This window comes from Corvus kubaryi, unplaced genomic scaffold (genome assembly GCF_017639235.1).
Source record: "Corvus kubaryi isolate FWS band 111438036 unplaced genomic scaffold, C.kubaryi_AGA036_p1.0 37384, whole genome shotgun sequence".
Classification (NCBI taxonomy): Eukaryota; Metazoa; Chordata; class Aves; order Passeriformes; family Corvidae; genus Corvus; species Corvus kubaryi.
This window is the reverse complement of record NW_024581126.1, coordinates 666793-687710: the sequence shown is the minus strand read 5'-3', so window position 1 is coordinate 687710 and position 20918 is coordinate 666793. Positions and strand designations below refer to the sequence as shown.

At 39.4% G+C, this 20918-nt stretch overlaps 1 protein-coding gene across 3 annotated transcripts in view; it reads left to right on the top strand.

Moving 5' to 3' along the window:
• The window catches only part of GALNT18 (polypeptide N-acetylgalactosaminyltransferase 18), a 206821-nt gene that overhangs the window by 105629 nt on the left and 80274 nt on the right, over positions 1-20918 (top strand). The window lies entirely within an intron of this gene.

Here is a 20918-nt window from a genome sequence, read left to right as displayed (position 1 = left end):
TTATCATTCTCTAGGATATTTTTTTTTCACGTAACAGTTAATAATATTGCAGTAGAGGCTCAGATTTTACAAGGTTTTTTCCTTTTCCTTGAAGCATTACTCATGAATGAAATATTCCTACATGTTCAGTGTAATGATTCTCATTTTGTCCTGAGATTTCCATGAATACAGCTATTGAACTGCAGTAATAATGCTGGATACCACAGGATGTGAATTTTATGCCTTGCAGTGTTGAGAATTAACACAGACTGGTAGAAAGTGGGTCAGGTGCAACTGTATCTATCACCTGTGAGAGGTTGTCCTCAGAACACTGAAAAGAAACTTTTCAAAAAGCATCCAGAGTTTTTCATTAAAATGTTGTTTTCTTTGGTAATTCCTAAAAGATATTTGGGAATAAAAGATGGTCTGAATTTTACTTTTTTTTCTTTACAAAAGTAGTGATGAATAGGCCTCAACACTGCTGTTGAAATGCATGCTAGATTTCATAGCACAGCATAATTTGAAGATGGCTTACTTGTAGATCATACAACTATGAAAAACCTATTGATAGCAATCTCCTAGGGAAAACCTTAAGTCTTGGTTTCTTTCTGTTTTGCTTCTTATTATTCCCTTACCTGAATGTCAGGAAAGTTCCAAGACAAACAGAAACATCTGAAAACAAGGAAATAGGCAAACTATATCCAAACCTGCATTCACTTTTGGGCCATGATTTATGCATCAGGAAGGCAAACTATATCCAAACCTGCATTCCCTTTTGGGCCATGGTTTATGCATCAGGAAGGCTTTGCTTTATCTGCCTAGATTGATTCTCTGCATTAGTTGAAGGTCTTGATGCTGAAATCGTTATTGCACAGTCTTTACACAAGCAAGCTCTCAGAGGGGTTGACAGGGACTGACATGAAAAGAGGGCTGTGCAGTGCTGGTTAGGAATCAGATGCTAAAAGGCATATATTTATCTATAGACCAGGAAATCTGTTCCCAGTGTGGATTTGAGAACAGTGTTGGCTGTTGTTACAAACTCTGCATTTTACTTCAGTAACGTTTAGCACTGCAACTGGAATTAATGAAGGCAATTCTTTGAGCATATGTTCGCTGCTAAGTGTTGTGTGCTGCTGCTGGGACTGCAGTGAGGTGTGCCAGCTACTGGGGATGCGTCTGAAAAGATGTAAGAAGGAAATAACCAGAGGCAAACCCTTGTCCTCTGGCCATCTGTTCCAGCCATCAGCAGAAGTTAGAGCATAATGTTCTTATTCAGGGGTGTGAGAGAGTGGCCTGGCCATGCAGTTCAGAGCTCTGCTGGAAAAAAAAATACGAGCCACTAATGTAAATAGACTGTGAGATCTTTGTGAGCACACTGAGTCCTGAGGATAGTGTCCTAGACTGGCTGCAGACTGGTCTCTCCTCGTACTGGTCAGTCCTCATGACAATGGATTTGGTTCCTGCTTTAAAGGGGAGAGGTTGTGGAGTAGGATATCAAAATGAAGTGAGCAGCAGACAAGAGAAGGACAGTGCTGATGAATAAGGCCCTTCTTTTCATCCAGGGGTGGTCTAGTTCCTTGGTCTTTATTCTCTCAGTCCTCTTTCCTTGAAAGACTCCTACCCTGGCAGTCTGCCCTTTTTGAATGCTCACTTCCTTGCCCCATTCCATATGACTCATCCTACTTTGTGGGCTTGTGTCCTTCAATTGGGGTCTCCATTTGGCATGCTCTCACATTCCAGGGTACCTGTGCTTCTTATCATCTCCTCCATCCCAGTGTTTGCCACACTTTCTCACAAACTGTGTTTTTCCATTTTCCCCATCTCACCATTCAGCTTTCCCTTGCTTTTAGCCACAGTAATTAAACTCCTGCCTGAATCATCCGTCCCTGCCTTCCTCCACCCCCAGTAATAGTCTGTTCCTTCCCTTTTTGGGCATATTTTTATCATTTCCCATTTTCTTCCTCCTTCTGTCCAATGCCTCCTTTTCATGCATGTTTTTCCATTCCCTTTTGCTTCCATTTAAGAATAATTATGTAGGATACTTTTCATTCAGCTTTTCTAACTCCCCCTGCCTGAACTCCATACTCCATCAGACTCAATGACTCGCATTCAATCACATCAGGGGGCAGGGATAGCATCCCTTGCTGGAGGCAAGGCTCTGGTTTTTGTTGCCTTGGAATTAGAGTTATATGAAAGCTGTTTGATAACCAGCATGGAGTTCTTATATTGGGAACTGTCACACTCTCCATTCTTCATAACTCCAGTGGAAGGTCCTTAGCCTTCCTTTTCTTGACAGTTAGGAGAGTTCCAGCGCTGTTGGACCGTTTGATTGTGTGGAAGCTCTGTGTGCTCAGAAGGAGTTGGCAGTGACAAAGTGGCCTTTCAGCACAACAGTTATTTTAATCATCTGCAATACACTGTAGATCACTCTGTTGGTATGGCTGCAAAAGCAACATTTCGATGTGTGTGCCAGCTGATAGCAGAACCTCTGTCCACATCAGGGGGCAGCTGTGCAGGGCAGAGCTTTTACTGCAGTCTCCTGACATCAGACTTTATGACTTAAGCATTCAGATAATGCTATTAACTGAATCTCCCCTAGCCAGCAGTGGCCAAAAGTTAATGTATGGTCATCTTATCTTTTATTCCATCCATGAGGTAGTTTAGCTCATTCAGCCCTGATCCACTTGCAGTGTTGCAGTCTGATAAATACCTTTTCCTGTGTCAGATTCAGCACACCAAGTCTAAGAGGACTGGCCTTGTTTCATGGTGGCTCTGTTTTGAATCCCAGTGTGCCAATTCATACTGTGCTTCTATTCCACATCTGCAGTGTCCCATGAATGACAAGTAGTGCAATGCACAGTCAGGGTTTTCTTGTCCTTCATCCCCACGCCTGTCCTGCCACCCTCTCACGACACAGTGCTTAGTGTGAGCACATTTATATGTGCTCTCGTGTTACTGGTCATACATAGCAAAGCCTAAAATATATGAATGAATTACAGTTCCAGTTTCTAGGTGATGATAAATAGCTGCACACTGGCACTTTGGGGTATTTTGGAAGAATGATTTGGGTCAACTTACAGAAAACAACATCACCTGTGTCAGGTGGGATTCAGAAGCCATATGTGACCACACTGAAAGGCTGCAGTCACATTCACTGAGAACAGACTTGGTTTGAGCTCTTCTGGTAGTAATGGGGAATTCACCCTGTGTGCTTTGGAGGTGCTCTGGGCTGGTGGCATCCTGACTCTGAGGATGACAGCACATAAATACTGCCTTGGCCCACTTTTCAGTACCATCACTGTGATTTTAGCCTTAAAATGAATCTCTAGAGATCTCTAAAGCTTTGCTTGATTTAAAACCCCATTTATTTTTTCCCCCACTTTTTCTCTTCTCTCACGTTTGTCAGATTATTTTGCCTTCAAAAATGCTTGCATGGTTTTTGTTGATAATGTTCTCAAGCACATGTCACTAAATTCAAGTAGCAGCCACATGTATAGATTTGGTGCAGTGACAAACATTCATGCAGAGCTCATGAGAAAAGTGCCAATATCTGTTGATGTCAGTAAGATACTGTGGTTTGATCTGATTATTTCCTTTTGGAATCTTTTCCCATGAAGTATTCAATAGAAATAGTATTTGAAATATTTTAGTAATGTAAGCTCTTATGAGCCTGAATGACTTCTTAAAGGATTTCTGTCTCTTTCCTTATCAAAAGCATGGCACTTATAATTGAAAGAGTTTGACAGGGTGTGGGGAAAATACTCTGTAGTGTCAGACAAAGGAGTTAAAGGATTTTGTCCTACAGAAAGTTAAGAAATAGAAATTGCCTTTTAAATGAACTTCATTAAAATTTACCTTTTCTTCTCAACCCAAGCATACTTTTCTTAAAAAGAAAAATGAATAAAAAGATAACTTTCATAAAATCACTGCCAAGTTCTTAAAGTGGTGGTAAAACTTCCTGCCAGAGCTGATAATTTCAAACACTTCAATTTCTTTGTGATAGAACCTCAAAATTCTTGATGTACTGAAGGGTCCAAAACATGATAAGAGATTTGCCTAAGGAAGTATTTAAGAGTGTTCAAGTGTATCACTAAATGATAAAGATCAGTTAGCAAAATATATTAATAAATTACAGATTATTCTATGGTCACCACACAAAGGCACATTTATAGGCATTGCTAGATATTTTAAAGGCATTGTGGAACCTACTGTAAGTCTAAAGTTCAAGTACAGAACATTTTAACAAAGCACATGTGAATTCTGAAAAAATAAATCAGTTCACGTTGGCTTTTCTCTTGCTTTTCTGTAGATATGCTTGGCAATGAGTTGTTTGAAAGTGTTCTCAAAGTGTATTTGATGGCCAAATTTTAAATTACTTGACTTTACTTGTTCACTTCTAGTAATTTCTGGGGATGTTACTAAAATGATGTTCCTTCCTTTCACCCTGGAAAAGTAACCTATTTAAAGTAGTGTGCTTCAAGCAGCAGCCTGGGAAAGCTTTGGGGAAGCTCAACGTAAAACTTTATGGAAAATGTGATGGAGGTGAATAAAAGCTAAAATTTTCATTTATGATGATGCAATTAACAGCAGAAAAATGAAGAGTTAGTGGTTAGGCTGTGAGAGAGTGAGAATTCCTGCTTGTTTTTCCTCACCTGGTTTATTTGGAAAAAAATGTTTTGTTTTCCTTGGGCCTCCATAGCCAGAGGTGTTGTTAACACCACTTCGTGGAACACTGTTGTGAGAGTCTGGGTGTATGTGAGTCCCTATGGATGGAGATACAGGTTACATGCTGAAAATACAAAACCCCTTCATGTTCTTTGTGGTTTTCACAAGTGCCTAGAAGTCTGTTAGGATTTTGGGTAAGTTCTGCAGCTGAGTTCCTACAGAGCAGGGCAAATCTTGCTCTCCTGGCAGTCTGATAGGGACAGCTTTTGACTGGGGACCTGCGTGGAGCTGAATTCTCCTGCTACATCCCTATGGCATTTTGCAGTGGAGTTTGTGAATAAACTGATTTTTTTGCGTATTAGTTTCCTTTCAAGCATAATCTGAGAGCAGTGGTAGATGCTTTTTGGTACCAACTCAAAGGACAATTTGCCTTTCATTAAATTTAACAGGGTTTGTCTGCACTGCAGTGTGAACTCTCCACTAAGTAATTCAGAATCATGATGAATGCTAAATAATATGGCAGCATGAATCATTGTTGTTTTCGTTTGGCAGCAGGGAAAGCCTTGATGGAATTGCTAAGTGATCTCAGTTCTCTCCAGATAGCTCAGTGTCGGCTGCTGCATTGTTCCTTTGCTCCTCTCTGACACACTCCTTTGGCCCAGTGCCTGTCTAATCATTGCTTAATGTTTCAAAAGCTGCCACCTTCTATTTGAAGCAATCTTTTCAAGCAGTACAAATACCAGAAGATTTGCATACAGTAGAAATAGAAATAATTGGAAAAATAAAGTAAAAAAAAATAAATAAGAAATGAGATGTTAATAGCATTAATGTTTTATGAAGGTGAAAAAACATACTGCGTAGCTAATCAAATTATGGTAAAGTTCTAGGAAGCTTAAAGATATTTCTGTGGCTAAATAGATGGTCTATCAGTCTTACGTGCTATGAAATAATTATTCCTCCCAATCTATTGCTCCTAATCTCAAGCTTTGCTCATGTACACGAAGTGGAAAGAGAACAACAAGGTCTTCTAAAATGAGAAACAAGTTGCGACTCATTTGCCAGCAAATAAACAAGTTGACAACTTCTCTGCCAGCAAATAAACAATAATTTCTGGTTTTTTATTGCCATGAATGACTGCAGTGTCAGTACTTGAAAAATGTATTTACATTCCCATATCGAGTAAGTGACTGTGATTCCCTGCCTTGGAGTGTTATTATTACTGTATGGGCAGCAAGTTTGAAACATCTCCCTGTAGCCTGCTTCTTATATGAAATGTCTAGGATTAGATTTTAGTGATATTTGTGCCCTTGAAATTTCCTTGTTGGTAGTTCATAGGCTTTGACAACCAGTGAAACTGGGTAGCACTGGGTCTGGTTTTGTGTGTTCTCTCATCAGGAATCTCTGTTCCCAAAGAAATGTTTTTTCTCTCTACCAATTTCCCCCCCTCACAAATAGGTAAAACTCAAGGAATACTGAGGCAGAAGTTGTGACTGTGTATATGGTTAATATCTCACAGGCAAAGACAAAATGTATTCTACAATTGGCTTTAACTTCTATTAAATACTCTTTGTGCTGCACAGTGTTGTATAAAAGGGCAAGGACTGAGTGAGGCTGTGCCATGACAACCTCTGGAATGCCTTGTGTCCAAGAGGGAGACCTGCTAGACACTGAAGGTTCCTGTTCTTCTAGGAATAGATCTTATGGTATCTGAGCTTAGAGCATTAGTCCAACCTGAGAGAAGAGACTTGAGGAAAGCTTTTTTACCAGAAATACTCAGCTATAGCATAGCCAAGGAAAAAAAAAAAAAAAAAGTAGGTCAGTTAAAAGAAAGGGAGATTTTTCTGACTGAGAAGCAAAGACTTTGTCCAGAATTCCCTGCTCCTGGGGAGCCCAAAGGTTGTGTAAGGACAAGAGAAACAGTCAAGGTTATTTTGCCTTTTTTTTTTTTTTTTTATGGTCTAGATCTGCACACTGCTAGAGCTATCTGAAGTAAGCAATGTCTGACTTTTGAAATTTTCATTTAGTCTGTCTCCTTGCTTCAGCAATTATATCTCCCAGAAGAGAAGAACATCACAAAATAATGAAGTTACAGGAAACCTCAATGGCTTGTTAAAAGGATCATCATCACATGTGGGCACAGAATGATCACATAGCTCATAGGAAGAAAAATGTCAGATGAAATAAGAGAATTTGTTCTTTAGTTTTACCCTACAAGCCTGAAAAGATCGGTTGTTACAGAGTGATACAGAAGTACTTTACAGGTTGCCTGATACTCAGTTGACCCTGAGCAGTATTTTATGTAACTCTAACTAAACTTTCACTGATCTACTCTTCTTCTGAAATCTGAATAAGTGGCTTTATTACTGTATGCCCCCGTAGGAGCTCTGGGAAGAGTTTGATGGCAGGGAATGTTGGTAGTTCATATCCTTGAAAATTCATTGAGCATGGGAACTGCTTGGTGTTTCTCAGATGGTCCTACAGCAGCCTGGAATACTCTACAAAGCTTCAGACATCATGTGGGCATGAGCACTTCTGCAGGAGACAGACCAGTAAATCCGGTTTAAAGCACTCAAAATTGCTGTTTTACTGCATGCTGTAGAATGGGATTTTCTGTTGGTTTTGCAGATGTGCACTCACAGTCCCTGAGGTGAGAATAGTACAATAATTTTAGTGTTCAAGCTTCCATCACAGCTCGTGGTGCTGGTGTGCTGCCTTTCTCAAAATGGTGCTGAGATTAAACTAAGCATGATACTAAATCTAAAGAACAAGACTAGATACATGAAAGCTCTCAGTTGAAAATTACTTTTAAAAACAAAAGGGGGGAAAGGGGTTATTCAGCTACTTTAAGTTTTTAGGGTTTGTTTTACTTTCATTTTTTATATAGCTTTTTTTATCCTTTGGTTATGTCAGTACTCCATCTTTACCAAATATCTAAAGCTTTTAGGTTTTGTTTCTAATTGGAGGAACCAGTCTTGAAAGGTGCTGACTCCTAGGACTGTTGTTCATTAACAGGCTGTGTTCTACAGTGTGATATAGGTTCTTTCTCGTGACATAGAAAAATATTATCCATAAAGTTGTACGATTAGGCCAGAGAGTGTTACCACAAAATGAGGGAAATGCAATCCTTGAATGCATCTTCCAGTTGTTAGGTCAGCTCACATATCCCATCTCCTCAAATTAGAAATGGTTCATCACTGAAAGAGAGTGTTGTCATCCCAAATGGGTGTAACTGGAACCTCTGTGATCCTGCCAGCTCTCATCAGAAGTTTCAGTTCCGTGGAGCACCCATCTGAGACCCAACAGGGTCTACCAGGAAGAAGATTGCAAAACTGAGCCTGTGTCACTTTCAGAGATCTGTAATTCCTACTGCAAGCTCTGTGTAGGTTAGCATTGTCCAATATTTGTTCTTTTTATCACTCTTGCAATCAGGCACAAAAATTAGGAAGTCAGGGGTCTTTTGAAATACCTAAAAAGAAAAACCTCAAGGAAGGTGAATTAATAAAATGGTCTGTTAAACTAACCATCGTTTTATGGCGCTAAACTTGAAACACAGAGAGATGACTTAAATGCAGTAAAATGGGAAAAAAGAGGTCTAATCAGCTTTACTTAGCGTGGAAAGTGCCCTAGAAAAATATGCCTGTTCCTTCACAATATATCAAACTGAGTTTAATCAACTGTGGATTACTGCATAATAGCTCAATCAACTTCAGGTCAGCAAGAAAGAAAGTAGAGGAATTTTTTAGTAGAACTGTAAAAGAAAGATACATGTTCAATAGTTCGTTTGGCTTCCTGGGTTAGGATTGTCAAAGTTATCAAAGTAACATGAAAAATGGCAGTGTGTGATTTATCTCTCTCAGGATCTTATGCACCAAGAGTTGGCTCTGATCTATGACAAAACATGTTTCAAAAATTGCATGAATTTTGATGGTGTTGCACAGTGTTGTGTGCACCCCGTGGTTTAGAGTTCATCTAGAGTATTTGCTAGAAAAACGCTAAGCTCTCTGGATGGGCTCTGCTACACTGCTGCTCTGGCTCTCTTTTCCCTTCCTAACAGAGCAGTAGTGGGAGTGATTGATTTAGTACAGAACAATGATCACTTAGCTCAGACCAGATACAACCCGAGTTAGCAAATCTGTGTGCTGGAGATGGATTTTATAGCAATTAAGTTTCCACACTCAGAAACTTTTAATTGCAGCAGGTTCCTTTGGTTATCAGAACTAGGCTTTATGCTGGCTTAACTTTCCCTACCTGCCCATCTCCAGTTGGACTAAGTGGATTTCTGATTCTGGTCATTTTTAAAGGTTCCTATCTGTGTGAAACTGCACTTCTGTCTGTGCCATACATACCCATTACAGTAGGAATTCCTGTGATTTATATAACTGGCTGTGGCAGGGGAAAAGTGTTTTTTGTGCCTTTGTACTATATTTTTAAAATTTGCTGCCACTTGCAGTTACCTGTGTAATCACTTACTTGTTCAGTGGTTTCCTGACTGAGAAAGACCTATAAAACCACCAGTAACTATAAAATAAAAATGTTCTGATTTTTTAATGGGTCCTTTTAGAAATGGTAGGTCATTCTCCGTGAGTTTTGGATAATTTCCTTAAAGATAACTGTTGAAATTGAGGTGTAAACTGCCTGCATTATCCTATTACCAGCAGAACCCTTGTTGACTAAGCTTCAGCCCAAGGACTCAGTAGCATCCCAAAAGGGGCTTGACTAGTGACAGCTGAGAAATACACGAATTATAGAGAATAAACAGCCAGTTTTGAAGGGAGTAGTGAGCAGATCTTTGACCTGTCACTGAAGGTACTGTACATTTATCCTGAGAGAACCTGTATAGCTGCCTAATAGTTCCATGTCTCTGTGGTAGGATGAGGCACCATTGATGCTTTGGCATTGTTCTGGAAAAAACCAGCCAGATTTCTCTGTAAATATTCTGCAAGTCATACTTTAACACGGTTCTGATTCCAGCTGTTTCATCTCCCCTGGGAGACAAAGCTTTGTTTCTGTGAGTGAAGTGCCCAGAAGTGCCTCCAGAACAGGAGGACCAGGAGTGGTAGGGCTGGACCTGCTTGGAATAGGTGAGCCTTCCCAGGACAGGCAGGAGTGATGGCACATTGGTGGTGTGGCCATGCAGGATGTTTCTGCCTTTCTCCCTAGGAAATAAATGCCTCTCCAATGTGTGCCAAATCACAGTTCCACTGGGGAAGACTTGAGGAATTACTCTGCTTGCTCAGGTCTGTCCCTGGCGTCAGATTCCAGGCTCCTCAATGTATTTATTTGGCATTTCTTTCAGTAAACTCTTCTGCTGCTGTACTGTTACTGGCACAGATGCAAAAATGAGAGCAAGTCTGCTCAAGAAAATCTCACTTAAAATTTTGTCCCCTTTTGAAAAGTATCTAACCCTTGTTACTGTCCTCTTTTGTGCATTATGACTGAACACCGTGTCACCCTGATCATGCAGCCAGTTGTGTATATTGTAAGCCTGATTACTTGTGTGATTTGTGTTATTTTGTAAGCTGCCACGTGGAAACAGGGAGGCATTCCTTGGTTAAGGTGCTATTCAGCAGTTAGATGCACAATGGATCCCATCCTCCTTGATGCCATTGCATTCAGTGAAACTATTTGTATCATATGGTACCAGAATTTATGAGCAATGACTTCAGTCTCTTGGCTTCCAGAAATAGACTGATAGTTCATCAGAGACTTGATATACACATGGAAATAAATTTAAAAATCCAGGGAACGGTAAGTACTGTGACAACTGTCTGGAATATTTATTAGACAAGTTACAAACTCCTGTCGTCTTGTTATTCCTTTTAACATCATTGAGAATAAGATAAATAACCAAATTAATTTCTTTCTGAAGGGAGGTCAGTGCAAATCACAAAACAGTTGTAGGCTTTGTCTGAGATGGTAGATGAGTTTCATTCTTAATCAGCTGACTTTAGTAAATTTTGGTTTTATTTTTTTTTAAAGGGCTGTAAAATACTTTTCCTTGAATCAGTTATGTCCTTGGTGGGATTTGATATATTTGGTGTTTTCCTGGTTTAGCTATTAAGACCTAAATTAATTATTTTTCCTTTTTTTATTAAAATTGATAACTTTATATCCTACACCTTCCTTGTATTTCTCCTGTGATTTAGAATTTAAAGTATTTTTTCTCAAACTAGTTCTCTGCTCTTTTTTTTGATTGTGTTCAAGTGATTTGGCAGCGAGCAAATTTGGATGGTTTTTTGTGTTCTGTATAAAAAGCTGGTTTTTAAATGTTACTGATGACTGTGTAGGGTTTAGAGCCAGCTAAGTGTCTTGCCAAATTATTAAAGCTCTCATCCCCTCACAGGCTGCTGGTGTGACTATCCATTATTGCTCGTGGGAGGATTCTTTTCCAGCTTGGCAATGGGAGATAGTGCTGTCATTCCATTTCCCTGTCCAAGGGGGATCCTGGGATACCAGCTCTGAAAGCAAAGTTGCTACAATGAATTTGCCATCAGAAATATGTTAATATTTATGAATGTTCAAAGGGACTTGTAGCTCTTGGTCTTCAGATTTATGAGGAAAAAATATTCTTGTCAGTGAAGAGTTGCAGAAAGAGTTTTAGGTCTTTTTTGCCAGTTTGTTTTTTTGTTTTATCGCTCTTGTAAGTGGTTAGTCTGAAGGAAGTTATTTTTGTCGTTTCAAATGCAAATATCTAGACTTAATCACTGCAGGTTTGAGGTATTGTGCTTTTTATCTGTACCAGACAGACTTAGGGTATACTGTCAATATATTTGTCTTTACAGTGTGCTTCATTTGATCCATCTATAAAGAGCATGGGACAATATTTCCTGAGTAAACTTAGAAGGAGATGAGACAAACCTCTGTCAGGATTAATTGGAACAAGGGTCTCTCTGTGTTGGGGCAAGAAGAAGGGCCAGATGATCTCTCAAAGTCTGTTTAGTGCTGCAGTTCTTTGATGTGGGTATATTTGTCAAACTATTTTAGGTCTTTTAACAGAAGAGCGCTAAAGAGAAGTTCATAAACACTCATTGATTAGTCAGCCTGTAGATTTTCAGGGCAGGGATTTTATATTCAAGGAAACCTCTTATAGTTTCTGACCCACCATAAAAATATTTCAGAAGCTGTTTTTCCCGTTGAAGGGAAGGTGGAAGGGTTGCAACCAGCAGTAGAAAGTTCTCTCTGTATTTGGCAGGTTTATTTTCATTCTACTAGAAATAATTTCTGACCTCAACATTTTGAGAGGCCTGGACAAATATGGAAAAATTAGATCCTCTGAAGGCCTTTAACAGTTCTGTGAATGTTCCTGTGCCAATGGACAGAACTAGAGATATCTTTAGAATCTCTCATGTTGTAATACTCAAAGTAGTTGGTCACCGTTGACGATGTCCACATTAAAAAATGTTTTTGAGATGTACTTTTAAACAGAGATCACTGTATATGAAAGAAACACCATCAGGCTCTGCAATCTGTTTGAATTATGTATGGAGAATACATATAAAAAGGCTCACAGCTTGTTCTTTGCATAACAGCCTGTGGTGCATAAGATCACCAGATTCCTTCGCATTAATGCTTTCTCATTTACCATCTGCAAACAAGTAATTGCAAAGCTCAATTTCTTTAGCAAACTGTTGCTGTTGGAAGACTTGTGACACAGAACAGCTTCAGCTTGACTGGTATTTATTAACTGGTGTTATATAGATTTAAAGTGGAAGTGTTTTATAATTTTACATAGTCACTGATAGGCAGAGTTTCATAAACCGTGAAACAGACTTATTTCCTGTTATTTCACTACTGGTGAGCCCATTTGTTCAGCTGAATGCCGTAGTGTTTAGTCTCTGCAGATCTGTGAAAATCAGGAAACTTGTACTTTTAATGACCTAAGCAAGGGCTAAGGAGTCAAGCTTCAGACATCTGTTTCAAAAACCTTGACCTTACAGTGTCAGAAACATGTGCTTAGTTTCTTGGCAGGGTTTTATTTTATCTAAGAAATTGAAAAAATATTAAGATCAGTTTCTGTAAGATTATGACTGGATGTTGCAAGCTCACAGAAGGGCTGAATCACTCACATCCCAGTTCCTGTATTGCTCTCAGACCATCTACTCAGTGTTGTAATTTGTTCTGTGTCTGCCTGTTTATTTTATCAGAAGATAGGTGTGGATCAAAAGAAATGAATGCATCCTCTCCAAGGCAGATTTGAACTCTGTCACAGCGTGGCTGAGGTGAGAAGTGACCCCTGAAGACCTTCTAGTCCCACCCACCTCCTCAAAGCTGGGTCAGCTAGAACAAGTTGCCCAAGACCATGTCCAGTTAGGTTTCAAAATCTCCAACCTCAGTAATATCTTTGTTACGCTAGTTAAAAAGATTTAAGGTGACTGGCAATTTAAGCCAGAAATACAAGTTTTAAACTTAAAAAAATGTTGACTGCATTTTGGCATGTGAATGTAATCACTTTTGATTTATGAGCCCAGCTGAGCCTCACTGACTGTATTTGTTTAATTCAGATGCTGAGTAGTTCTCACCAAAGCTGCTCTTGTCATCTTAATTCATAGAATTATTTCTGATGGCCAGATGCTAAGGAGTTGTAAAAGTGCCTTCTCTTCAACAATTAAAAGGATTGAGCTTCAGAGCAACATCTCATATGACTAAAACATTGTGGTTATTGAAATCCAGATTCAAAGAGAATAGTTTGTAGTATTTTAAGAATGCCATATTGGCACTGTCTTGCACTTCCAAGACAGTAGACCTGAAGTGCATGAACTAGGTCAGGTGATTTTGTACCCTGCCCCAAGTAAATCAGCCAAGCTGCTCCCAGAGCTGGAGGTGGCACATCCGCACAGCGCCCCATGTGCTGGGAGCTGCTGTGGATCTGTCCTGGGAAGCTGTGGTGCCCTGTCCTCACAGGAGGAATCTTTACTTGCTGAGTGGTAAATCCCAGTTGTGTATGCTTGGTAACACCAAGATTGGGGATATTTTAGGCTTTCAGACAGAGGTTTTAATGGTGGTGGCTCATGTAGTAGTGAAACACCAAGTGTTTATGAGGAGGATGAAATGACTGGATTTTGGTAAGAGAATGACAGGATTTCAGTGAAGAGCCTTTAAGAGGTGTGCCCTGCTACTCCTGCTGGGTTTGTTCATTACACAGTGCAAGTCAAACCAATTGGATCAATGGGTTCCAAAATCAAAGTAGCAGATGGGTGGAGAAAAATAAGGCATTGTTTGATAAGGATAGATGTTATGTATGGACACAGCCAAGAGGAAATGGAGACATAGCTCATCCAACTTCTCATAAATTTTACATACATTTGATGCCAGCTGGTTTCAGAGGGATTTGTGAGTGCTAGTGCATATCAAATATCAGGTCCATTTCACATCGGTGAGGAAGGATAGTCTTGATGAGAGCAAAAGGATGGGCAAGACAAATTCATTAGGGAATGGTCACATCAGTGATGGCATGGTTTAGTATTGAAAGGACATGCATCCCTTTGAGTTTTATCCAGGGATAACTTGTACCATGCTCCCTTAATTAATGTCTTTAGATTGACTCCCTCGCTTTACTAAGATACAACTGATACATTCTTTGTTTATCCACCTGAAGGGATTAAACAAGTCATGTACAAGAAGAACAAATCTTTATTAGGATTGATACAAAAAATCTTTTCTGAAGCACGACTGCAGCACAGCAAGTTTAATTAGTTTTCACAAATGCTTCCAATTAACCCACACAGTGTTTTCTTTTTAGCTACCGAGAAGATTCAGTCACACAGCAAATAAAAAAAGGAACCTTTGACTTAAGCTTTCATGTGCAGCTTAGCAAAAAGACTGAGAGTAACTTCTTGCTAGCAGTTGGTAGTCTTTCTGCTTTTCAGAAAGTTACTTGCTTCTGCTGTAGGTTTGGGAGTTTTGTTCTTCTGGATGGTAATAGAAAAAAAAACAAACCAACACCTGCCATGTTTTTCAAAGAGACATTAGGAAACCTACTTGCTCTATGTTTTAATCACCCTGATTTGTCTGTGGTGAAAGACAGGAACAGTGCCTAGTCTCCAGTTTGTAGTATTTGAACTGTGACCACTTTTTGTTTGCCTCTTCAGGCATTTTGTCGTCTTATGTTTATGGCATTTACTGGAGCTACTTATTTTCCTGATTTGAGTTCCCTAATTGGAATTGCCGCATGTGGCTCAGGTTCTTCACATTAGCTGCAATTGTAGCTCAGGTAGCAAACCCTGCCAGTTCCTTTGACAACAGCTTTGCAAGCAGCTCTTCTGAGGAATCTATAAACCTCTCAGGTGGAAATACTGTGCAGAATGCAAGTGGCTGCATTTGATTTTTTGTTCATGTCAAACTCCTCTGTGGAAAACGCTGGATTATCCATGTGGTACTGCTATGGTACCAAAATGTTAGTGCTTAATATAATTTATTAAAATAACATTAATTTGTCTTGTTTCCATAAGCAGAACCTTGCTTTAAGCATACCTATATGTATGGATTATATATAGCGAAAATATAAGGAAGAAATTAATTACTCTTTGTTTAGGCCACTTAACACTTTCAGTGTCTGTAGGATTGCGGTGTTTGCTATGTAGGGTACAATTTACACATTTTTAACTTAACATATGGGAAGTTTAGAATGTGGGGGTGATGTGAGAGCCTTGGAGGTGGAAGGGCCACATGCCTCAAGAAGCTTCCTGTTATTGCTCTGTGGAATAAATGCTGCTCAGGATTTTTAAGGTTTGGATGTTAATTATAACTCAGAGTTTAGTACCTATGGGAGCAACCTCCTCCTGTGACATAAGAATATACTGTATAAACCCTCTGAGGTTAACTGAGATGAATGCTATGTAGGAAAATGAGATCATTACCCAGTCCAAAGTTGTCTTCAATGCAACATATTGCAGTATGCAGACAAGGTAGAAACTTAATGTTCATAGATGGAGAGAATTTAATCATGGAATTTCATTACAAATTTAGCTGTTCAGGAAGCGCTCTTTTGAAGATGCCAAAGGGTTTAAATCTGAGAAGTCAGGCAGTACCTATTCTGAAAAATGTGGATATACTGCAAATCAAATTGCAAATCATTGCAAATAAAAATCCAGTCCAAGGAAATTAGCCGGTATCTGTGCAAAATCATTATTCATAGTGAAAGGTCAAATGGGATACTGGAAGAATTGCATAGGAGGTAGTTTCAAGCCTTTGGATATCTATAATAAATGGAGTCTGGTAGGTGTTCTGCAGAGCTACAGACTACAGCATGGCTGGCTAAATGAGATACAGGCAGTACTTAGTGCTAACAGTCCTTCGTAGAAAGATGTCCTGGAAAAAAAGTAAAATTCCCAAGTAATATTTTATGTAAATGTCAGGATTCAGAATTACAATGTATATAAAAATAATAATGTCAGTAAAAATTAAGCTGGGAAGTCATTTAAGTTTGCTGCATTTATTGAAAAAATGAAGCTATTTGAAAAATGTGGGGAAGGGCCTGGATACAAGTGCCCATGTGCATAGTTTTTCACATGAACAATCAGTTTCACACATCTCGAGTTGTTCTTCTTAATGGGCAGTGACTGATGGGTCCCAGGAGTCTCTCTGCTTTGACCACAGGTGTTCAAGCCTTGCTTCAGAAGGTAAATTTGAAGTAAAGGGCTAAAATTAAATGACCAAAAAAAAAAAAAAAAAAAAGAGAGGAAGGAAACAAACAGAAATTGCTGTGAATTCTACCAGAATACAAATGTTGAACAAACCTGGTGTAATATATCTAAATATTAGCAGGAGGCAGTATAATTCAAAAATATTCTCCTCAATTCTTGTTTGCCTAATACTTAATGAAAAAAAATTAAGTAAGGAGCTTTTAAAATGTTTTTGTTAAATTTAGGCATTATCTTCACCTGTGAAACTTTAATGAGAATCTCCCAAGATGTGAGGCATTTCAGTGCCCAGGTGGTGTTTTTGATTCCAGTCCATTTTCTGTGACCCTTTACCCTCAGCATCCCAGCAGCTGCTGGCTCGGCAGTGCTGGGTGTCGATGCGTGACTGATCCAGAGAGACAAACCTGTGGAATGTCAGGCAGCACGTTGAGAATTGCTGTGTGTTTCCTCGTGCTTTCTCAGCCAGCCCAGCCAGCTCTGCTTTTGCTGACAAAAAGAGAACTTGAACTGGTAGCCCAGCCTGCTTCTTGTAGTCTGGAGCAGGAGCTGTCCTTCCCTGGAAGTCCCGGCCATCTGCAGAGTAAAGCAGAAGGCTGGAGCAGCCCAGTCACCTGAGCCTCCAGCTGCTCACTTGGGTGTAAATCCAGGAGCAAGTGCTGGAGCTGGTGGGATTCTGTCTTACTCTAATACAGTGAAAATACACTTTTACTGCTTCTAGTGTAAAAAAAAAAAATATTGACACTACTGCCAATTGCTTCTAGGGAGCAGGAAAGGCAAGGTTGGTGTGTGCTCTTGTGTGTGCATGTTTTATGCAGGCAAGGTTTCCACCCTGCTGGGAGGCATACTAATAGCCACATTAACATAGTTTAGTTTTAAAATAACATACTCCTAATTAAGCAGGATTTAACCAAATCTTTTCCAGACTGCAATAGGATGCTAATAGCAGTGCTGTTCCTGTGTTGTGAATTGTGAAAAGGTATAATGAATTTTAGTTCAAGTTTACTGCCTGGGTTATTTTTAATATCTAGCCTTTTTTTTTTTTTTTTTTATGAAAACATAAGGGTTGCTGCTGCTGTCCCTCACATGTTTCTGATGCAAAAAGGCAGGGCATGAACAGCAGTTGTAATACAAGAGTTAACTTCCAAACCTTTCTTTAAAAATAATGGATCAATTGTGATTAGGTGCCCACAGAGAAATTTTCTATAATAACTGATGAAGGGCTTGGAATAATTTGTTACATGCTGATCTATTTAATCTAAAGATACAAATTCTATGGTATTATGTTCTCTCTAGACTTGCAGTTCAGGATTTTTAGGAAGCAGTGGATGATACAGTAGTATAATAAGCAGTTTTCTTGGAGATCATATGTGCTGGATTTAGAGATTTTATACAGCTACCAAATGGCATGGTCCCAGCACTGTGTTATTCCTAAGGAGTAAGCAAATATGCTGGGAAAGAAGCAAGCCAGAATTTGTTGCTTTAATTTGAAAATGTTCATAGTTGATTCTCCCAAAAAACCCAGTTTTTATCTTTAGAGGGCAACAAATCCCGTGGCTCATATGGTATTCAAACCAAATAATTTCTGATTTGAATGGGGGCTTTACAGGCGTAAAAACTACTTGGATTTTGTCCATTCTTTAGGAAGTTTCAAAAATGAGCAGTTGTAACTTCCAAGTTCTTCAAAATGATGTGAATTAAAAGCCACAACTTATTTAGCACAGTAGCTGCTTCCCAAGTTGTCCCAAGTGAGCTTGGCAGTGTCACTGAGGTGACATTCCTCGAAGGGTTGTAGTGGAAGTGCACTCTGAAGGCAGCGCTTTGCTTGCTTGCTAGGTGATGGGGTAGGTCCTGCTCCTTCTCTTTATGCCAGGTGAGCAGGATTTGATGGCTGTGCAAGGTAATAAATTGTGTTTGGTAGAATTTTTCAAGACTGTGTGATATAATAAGAGGATATATGAGAGCTGACTTTTTCGAGGGGTGATTTTAACTTGCACTTCCAGTGACATCATGTGTGGTGTTGCATTTGGGACCCAGACATATAAAAGTGTTTTCTGAGAAGTTCTTGTTGACTTCAGTGACTTCACTATTTCACATGTAGAATTTTTACCTGCAAGGGGTATTACCTGATCTACTCTGTTTGTATTGCCAGAGATGTATTAACCACTTGAATAACAAAAATTGCTGATATTGGGATGGTTTGCTTTTATTTTTATTCTGAGAAACATCTTGTGTGACTGCAGCTCTGCTGATATAAAAACCAGTCCGTTTTGTGAACTAATCCCATCTGCTGAAAAGAACCCTCCTGCCCAGGCAGGCTGTATTTTTGCCTGGTGGATTGGGTGCTGTGTTGCTGTGGCTGTGTGAATTGCATTCTTCTGCGAGTGGCCTTTGAAAGGAGAAGATAATAGCAGGTCACACAGAACATGATCACAGGTAAAGAAATCAATCTTTCTGGCTTGGAATATGGACAGAACAGTTTGCATCTGATGTGTAGGAATTGTCTGGTATAGTAAGAGTCATTCAGTCAAAATCAAAAGTTACCAAATGTAGCTCTACATTTGGGCAAGGTTAAAGAAAAAGAAAAGGGCACTGTGAAATAGTGTTATTGCTGTCCTGACCCTCGAGGATGCTTTCGTAGTATCATCAGGTTTTGTGCATGTTGGTTTGCTCCCAGGGAAGGGATTCCATGCAACAAATATAAAGTTAGATAATAATTTCTGATATCAAGTAAGATTTTAATAAAAATCAACGTGTCATGCAAGGCCAAGTCTTATTTATTAAAATCAAAACCTGTCTTTTAGTGCTCTCTGTCATTCTTTTAAATAACTATTTAACAGTGAGAGTTACTTCATATTGTTTATTTGGACCTGCTTTGAGTCAAAGATTGGATTGCAGAGGTTCCCTTCCAGCAAGTATTCTATGATTGCTTTCTGTTTCCTCTTCCTTTCATAGTCCTGTTCTCAGCTATTAGAGAGACGTTTGATCCAGAGAGCAATATTAGCAGCTCTGTTTCATACAGTTCTGACTGAGTATTTGCATATTCCATTTTTAATGCAACCTGTGTGACTAATTTCTTCAGAATCCACTCCAGAAATAAAGTAGTTACACTTGGACTATTGTTTTTTAATTGGCAGGGTTTATTTTTTTTCTTTATGAATCTGCTACCATAATGTGAAGTGCCATGCTGTTTCTTGGAGTCATGATTATTTATCAGGTTTATAGTACAGTGAGCAACTTGCTGCATCTTATGGTTATGAAAGTACAGAGCTTTCTAATGTGCTCTTCTGATTGTATTTTTCTTGATTTATACAATCTGATCTGGCTCTGTTCAGGCATTTAGTTTCTTTTCTGAATAGTGATTTTTCTCTTTCACATACATCCAAGAAATAGATTAGAATTAAATGCTGTATATTAAAAAAAAAAAAGTGCCGCTTGGATTACTGAAAACAGCTGGGACTAGAATGCATTTCTCAAGCACTTCTTTTAACATTTAAAGGTCATTCTATAGATGAATCCAGGAACACCAAGGAATGAAATGATGAACTCAGAATTTTGGCTGAGGTTATTCCAGCAATGTGTCATATCACTGTCTCTCTATGCATGTTCTCGGTGCTTGCTAGGCCTCTCGCTTTACGGCCACTTTCTAAAACTATTGTATCCAAATAAACATCAGAAGTGATTCTTGCATCAGATGTGATATTTATATCTGATTTCAGCAATAGCGCTTATTCCTGCCCTCATTGTTGTGATCACATTATTGTAGCCATGATCCATCCAATAGCAGTCCCTAAATGGGAAGCAGTCATGCACTGAAAGCTGGGGTGGGATAGTATTCCTGCTGAGATTAATTCAAGCATCCAGCAATCTGCACATCGAGTGGAACCGTTAAGTTTATATCATTAGCTCTGTATTTAAAGAGACTTTGAAATTTGAGCACCATTCTAGGATTCTAGGTATTGCCCTGAAGAGATACATGGCAGCCTCTGTCCCTCTGGTGTCTGTGTGGCTGGTGGCAGCACTTGGAAAGTCCCTGTTCCGTGTTTAGCTGTGTTTGCATGTTCCACACGTGCACACCTGACTGGCAATCTAAGAACAGACATTTTTTGCCTTTTTATTAGTCCTGCCTTGCCTCTTAAAGAGCTGAAATGTTCACCTGAGAGCAAGTATGTTTTCTTTTCCTCTCTAAATATTAACACTTCCCTTTAGTAAGCTCTGCTCTGTTCTCAGAGATAAGAGTGTGAGTCTCCCATGGTCAGTGGGATGGAAGAGCAGTGTTCAGTTCCTTTGGTGCCATGCATTTCTGTTGACATTTGCAAGATCCCAGATATCAGATGCCTCTTAATCCTGACACAGTGATGTGGAAGAGCCCTTGAATCTGCTCTGAACCAGAGTTCTCGGGGTTCCATATACGCCACGGCTCAAAATGCAGAATCACAGCCTTAGGGAAATCATGTGGTGATAATGTGCAGCCCTGGGATTTGGGAGATTCAGGTTCTATTCCTCCCCTTCTGCAGCTTCTGGTGTGACCTTGCAGATTCATCTGGCATCTTAATTTATGTCTCTGTCTTGCGAAGTGTTGGGAGATTGCTGCTAGAATGTGGGCTCAGTGATAGTTATGATGGGATGCACCTTACA